The sequence below is a fragment of the Hemiscyllium ocellatum genome, chromosome 12, assembly GCF_020745735.1.
Source record: "Hemiscyllium ocellatum isolate sHemOce1 chromosome 12, sHemOce1.pat.X.cur, whole genome shotgun sequence".
NCBI classification, from domain to species: domain Eukaryota; kingdom Metazoa; phylum Chordata; class Chondrichthyes; order Orectolobiformes; family Hemiscylliidae; genus Hemiscyllium; species Hemiscyllium ocellatum.
The window spans coordinates 95,503,538-95,510,428 of NC_083412.1; positions in this window are offsets into that span (position 1 = coordinate 95,503,538).

A 6,891-nucleotide genomic window follows, 5' to 3' on the forward strand; every position below is an offset into this window, starting at 1 on the left:
CACTGTCCCCAACACACTGTCCTCCAACACAGTGACACACCAACGCATGACACACTGACTACCAACACACTGACCCCAACATACTGACCCCCAACAAACTGACCCCTAACACACTGTCCCCCAACACACTGTCCCCAACGCACTGACCCCCGACACACTGATGCCCTACACCCTGACCACCAACACACTGACCCCCAACACACTGACCCCCAACACACTGACGCCAACACAGTGGCACCGAACACATTGTCCCCCAACACACTGTCCCCAAACAAACTGTCCCCCATCACGCTGACCCCAACACACTGTCCCCCAAAATACTGACCCGAACACACTGTCCCCAACGCACTGTCCCCAACACACTGAGCCCCAACAAACTGTCCAACAACACATTGTCCACCAACTCACTGACCCCAACACACTGACCCTAACACACTGACCCCCAACACACAGACCCCAACACACTGAGCCCCAACAAACTGTCCAACAACACATTGTCCACCAACTCACTGACCCCAACACACTGACCCCTAACACACTGACCCCAACACACTGACCCCAACACACTGACCCCAACACACTGACCTGTAACAAACTGACCCGAACCAACTGATCCCAACAAACTGGCCCCCAACAAACTGTCCCCCAACACACTGTCCCCAACACACTGTCCAACAACTCACTGACTCTAGCAAACTGACATCAACACACTGTCCCCAACACACTGACCCCAACACACTGTCCAACAACGCACTGTCCACAAACTCACTGACTCTAGCAAACTGACACCAACACACTGACCCCAACACACTGGCCCCCAACCCACTGACCCCAACACACTGTCCAACCACACAATGTCCAACAACACACTGTCCACCAACTCACTGACTCAAGCAAACTGACACCAACACACTGACCCCCAACACACTGGCCCCCAACACGCTGACCCCAACACACTGACCCCAACACACTGTCCCCAACACACTGACCCCAAACACACTGTCCACCAACTCACTGACTCTAGCAAACTGACACCAACACACTGACCCCAACACACTGTCCAACAACACACTGTCCACCAAATCATTGACTCTAGCAAACTGACACGAACACACTGACCGCAACACACTGGCCCCCAACACACTGTCCCCAAAATCACTGTCCCCAAAACACACTGTCCCCGAACACACTGTCCCCAACACACTGTCCCCAACACACTGTCCCCCAACACACTGTCCCCCAACACACTGACCCCAACACACTGGCCCCCAACACACTGGCCCCCAACACACTGTCCCCAAACACACTGTCCCCAACACACTGTCCCCAACACACTGTCTTGCAACACACTGACCCGAACACACTGACCCCAACACAATGTCCAACAACACACTGTACACCAACACACTGTCCCCAACACACTGACCCCCGACACACTGATGCCCTACACACTGACCACCAACACAATGACCCACAACACAATGATCCCCAACACACGGGCCCCAACCCAATGTCCTCCAACACTTTGACCACCTTCACACTGACCCCCAACAAACTGACCCCTAACACACTGTCCCCAACACATTGTCCCCCCAACACACTGTCCCTGCAACACACTGTCCCTCCAACACTCTGTCCCCCAACACAATGTCAGCAACACACTGACCCCAATAAACAGTACCCCAACACACTGACCCCAACACACTGACCCCAACATGCTGTCTGACCCCCAACACACTGACCCCAACGCACTGACCCACGACACACTGATGCCCTACACACTGACCACCAACACAATGACCCCCGGCACACTTTCCCCCAACACACTGTCCTCCAACACACTGACACACCAACGCATGACACACTGACCACCAGCACACTGATCCTGAATACACTGACCCCCAACAAACTGACCCCTAACACATATCCCCCAACACACTTTCCCCAACACACTGTCCTCCAACACAGTGACACACCAACGCATGACACACTGACTACCAACACACTGACCCCAACATACTGACCCCCAACACACTGTCCCCAATGCACTGACCCCCGACACACTGTCCCCCCTACACACTGTCCTCCAACACACTGACACACCAACGCATGACACACTGACCCCTAACACACTGACCCCAACATACTGACCCCCAACAAACTGACCCCTAACACTCTGTCCCCCAACATACTGTCCCCCATCACGCTGACCCCATCACGCTGTCCCCAACACACTGTCCCCCAAAATAGTGACCCCAACACACTGTCCCCAACACACTGTCCCCCAAAATACTGACCGCAACACACTGACCCCAACGCACTGTCCCCAACACACTGACCCCAACACACTGTCCCCCAACACACTGTCCCCAAACAATCTGTCCCCATCACGCTGACCCCAACACACTGTCCCCCAAAATACTGAGCCCAACACACTGACCCCAACGCACTGTCCCCAACACACTGACCCCAACACATTGACCCCCAACACACTGTCCTGCAAAATACTGACCCCAACACACTGATCCCAACACACTGACCCCAACGCACTGACCCATGACACACTGATGCCCTACACACTGACCACCAACACAATGACCCCCGGCACACTGTCCCCCCAACACACTGTCCTCCAACACACTGACACACGAACGCATGACACACTGACCACCAACACACTGATCCTGAACACACTGACCCCCAACAAACTGACCCCTAACACATATCCTCCAACACACTGTCGCCAACACACTGTCCTCCAACACAGTGACACACCAACGCATGACACACTGAACCCCAACACACTGATCCTGAACACACTGACCCCCAACAAACTGACCCCTAACACATATCCTCCAACACACTGTCGCCAACACACTGTCCTCCAACACAGTGACACACCAACGCATGACACACTGACTACCAACACACTGACCCCAACATACTGACCCCCAACAAACTGACCTCTAATACACTGTCCCCAACATACTGTCCCCAACGCACTGACCCCTGACACACTGATGCCCTACACCCTGACCACCAACACACTGACCCACAACACACTGTCCCCAAAAAAACTGTCCCCCATCACGCTGACCCCAACACACTGTCCCCAAAATACTGACCCCAACACACTGTCACCAACACACTGTCCCCCAAAATACTGACCCCTACACACTGACCCCAACGCACTGTCCCCAACACACTGACCCCAACACATTGACCACCAACACACTGTCCCCCAAATACTGACCCCAACACACTGACCCCAACACACTGACACCCAGCACACTGACCCCAACACATTGACCCCAACGCACTGTCCCCAACACACTGACCCCCAACACACTGTCCAACAACACACTGTCCACCAACTCACTGACTCCAACACACTGACCCCTAACACACTGACCCCAACACACTGACCCCAACACACTGGCCCCAAACAAACTGTCCCCCAACACACTGTCCCCAACACACTGTCCAACAACTCACTGACTCTAGCCAACTGACATCAACACACTGTCCCCAACACACTGACCCCCAACACACTGTCCATCAACTCACTGACTCTAGCAAACTGACATCAACACACTGACCCCAACACACTGACCCAACAGACTGTCCAACAACACAGTGTCCACCAACTCACTGACTCTAGCAAACTGACACCAACAGACTGACCCCCAACACACTGTCCACCAACACACTGTCCAACAACACACTGTCCCCAACACACTGTCCCCAACACACGGTCCATCAACACACTGTCCACCAACTCACTGACTCGAGCAAACTGACATCAACAAACTGTCCCCAACACACTGACCCCCAATACACTGACCCCAACACACTGTCCAACAACACACTGTCCACCAACACACTGACTCTAGCAAACTGACACCAACACGCTGACCCCAACACACTGTCCCCCAACACACTGGCCCCAAACACACTGTCCCCAACACACTGTCCAACAACTCACTGACTCTAGCAAACTGACATCAACACGCTGTCCCCAACACACTGACCCCAACACACTGTCTAACAACACACTGTCCACCAACTCACTGACTCTAGCAAACTGACACCAACACACTGACCCCCAACACACTGTCCCCAACACACTGATCCCAACACACTGACCCCAAACACACTGTCCAACAACACACTGTCAACCAACTCACTGTCCACCAACTCACTGACTCTAGCAAACTGACACTGACCGCAACACACTGGCCGCCAACACACTGTCCCCAAACATACTGTCACCAAAATACACTGTCCCCAAACACACTGTCCCTAACACACTGTCCCCAACACACTGACCCCAACACACTGGCCCCAACACACTGTCCCCAAACACACTGTCCCCAAACACACTGTCCCCAACACACAGTCCCCCACACACTGTCTGGCAACACGCTGACCCCCAACACACTGACCCCAACACAATGTCCAACAACATACAGTCCACCAACACACTGTCCAACAACACACTGTCCACCAACACACTGTCCCCAACATACTGACCCCCGACACACTGATCCCCTACACACTGACCACCAACACAATGACCCACAACACACTGACCCCCAACACACTGGCCCCAACCCAATGTCCTCCAACACTCTGACCACCATCACACTGACACCAGCAAACTGACCCCAACACACAGACGCCCGACACACTGATACCCTACACACTGACCACCAACACAATGACCCACAGCACACTGAGCCCCAACAAACTGACCCCCAACACACTGACCACCAACACACTGACCCCCGACGCACTGTCCCCCAACACACTGTCCCCCAACACACTGAGACACCAACGCATGACACACTGACACCAACAAACTGACCCCTAACACACTGTCCCCAACTCACTGTCCCCCCAACACACTGTCCCTCCAACACACTGTCCCTCCAACACACTGTCCCTCCAACACACTGTCCCTGCAACACACTGTCCCCCCAACACACTGTCCCTCCAACACACTGTCCACAAACACAATGTCAGCAACACACTGACCCCAATACACAGTACCCAACACACTGACCCCAACACACTGACCCCAACATGCTGTCTGTCCCCCAACACACTGACCCCAACACACTGTCCACCAACTCACTGACTCTAGCAAACTGACATCAACACACTGTCCCCAACACGCTGACCCCAACAAAATGATCCCAACACACTGTCCAACAATGCACTGTCCACAAACTCACTGACTCTAGCAAACTGACAACAACACACTGCCCCCCAACACACTGGCCCCCAACACACTGACCCCAACACACTGACCCCAACACATTGTCCCCAACACACTGACCCCAAACACACTGTCCGACAACTCACTGTCCACCAACTCACTGACTCTAGCAAACTGACTCCAACACACTGACCCCAACGCACTGACCCCAACACACTGGCCCCCAACACACTGACCCCAACACACTGTCCAACAACACACTGTCCAACAACACACTGACCCCAACACACTGTCCCCAAACACACTGTCCCCAACACACTGTCCCCAACACACTGTCTGGCAACACACTGACCCCCAACACCCTGACCCCAACACCCTGACCCCAACACACTGACCCCAACACACTGTCCAACAACGCACTGTCCAACACCACACTGTCCACCAACTCACTGACTCTACCAAACTGACACCAACACACAGACCGCAACACACTGGCCCCCAACACACTGGCCCCCAACACACTGACCCCAACACACTGACCCCAACACACTGGCCCCAAGCAAACTGGCCCCAAACAAACTGTCCCCCAACACACTGTCCCCAACACACTATCCAACAACTCACTGACTCTAGCAAACTGACATCAACACACTGTCCCCAACACACTGACCCCCAACACACTGTCCAACAACTCACTGACTCCAGCAAACTGACATCATCACACTGTCCCCAACACACTGACCCCAACACACTGACGCCAACACACTGTCCAACAACACACTGTCCACCAACTCACTGACTCTAGCAAACTGACACGAACACACAGACCGCAACACACTGGCCCCCAACACACTGTCCCCAAACACACTGTCCCCAAAACACACTGTCCCCAAACACACTGTCCCCCAACACACTGTCCCCAACACACTGACCCCCAACACACTGACCCGAACACACTGACCCCAACACAATGTCCAACAACACACTGATCTCCAACACACTGGCCCCAACCCAATGTCCTCCAACACTCTGACCGCTTTCACACTGACGCCAGCAAACTGACCCCTAACACACTGTCCCCAACACACTGTCCCCAACACACTGACCCCAACACACTGTCCCCCCAACACACTGTCCTTCCAACACACTGTCCCTCCAACACTCTGTCCCCCACCACAATGTCAGCAACACACTGACCCCAACATGCTGTCTGACCCCCAACACACTGACCCCAACACACTGACTCACGACACACTGATGCCCTACACACTGATCACCAACACAATGACCCCCGGCACACTGTCCCCCCAACACACTGTCCTCCAACACACTGACACACCAACGCATGACACACTGACCACCAGCACACTGATCCTGAACACACTGACTCCCAACAAACTGACCCCTAACACATATCCCCCAACACACTGTCCCCAACACACTGTCCTCCAACACAGTGACACACCAACGCATGACACACTGACTACCAACACACTGACCCCAACATACTGACCCCCAACAAACTGACCCCCAACACACTGTCCCCAACACACTGACCCCCGACACACTGTCCCCCCAACACACTGTTCTCCAACACACTGACACACCAACGCATGACCCACTGACCCCCAACACACTGATTCCGAACACACTGACCCCCAACAAACTGA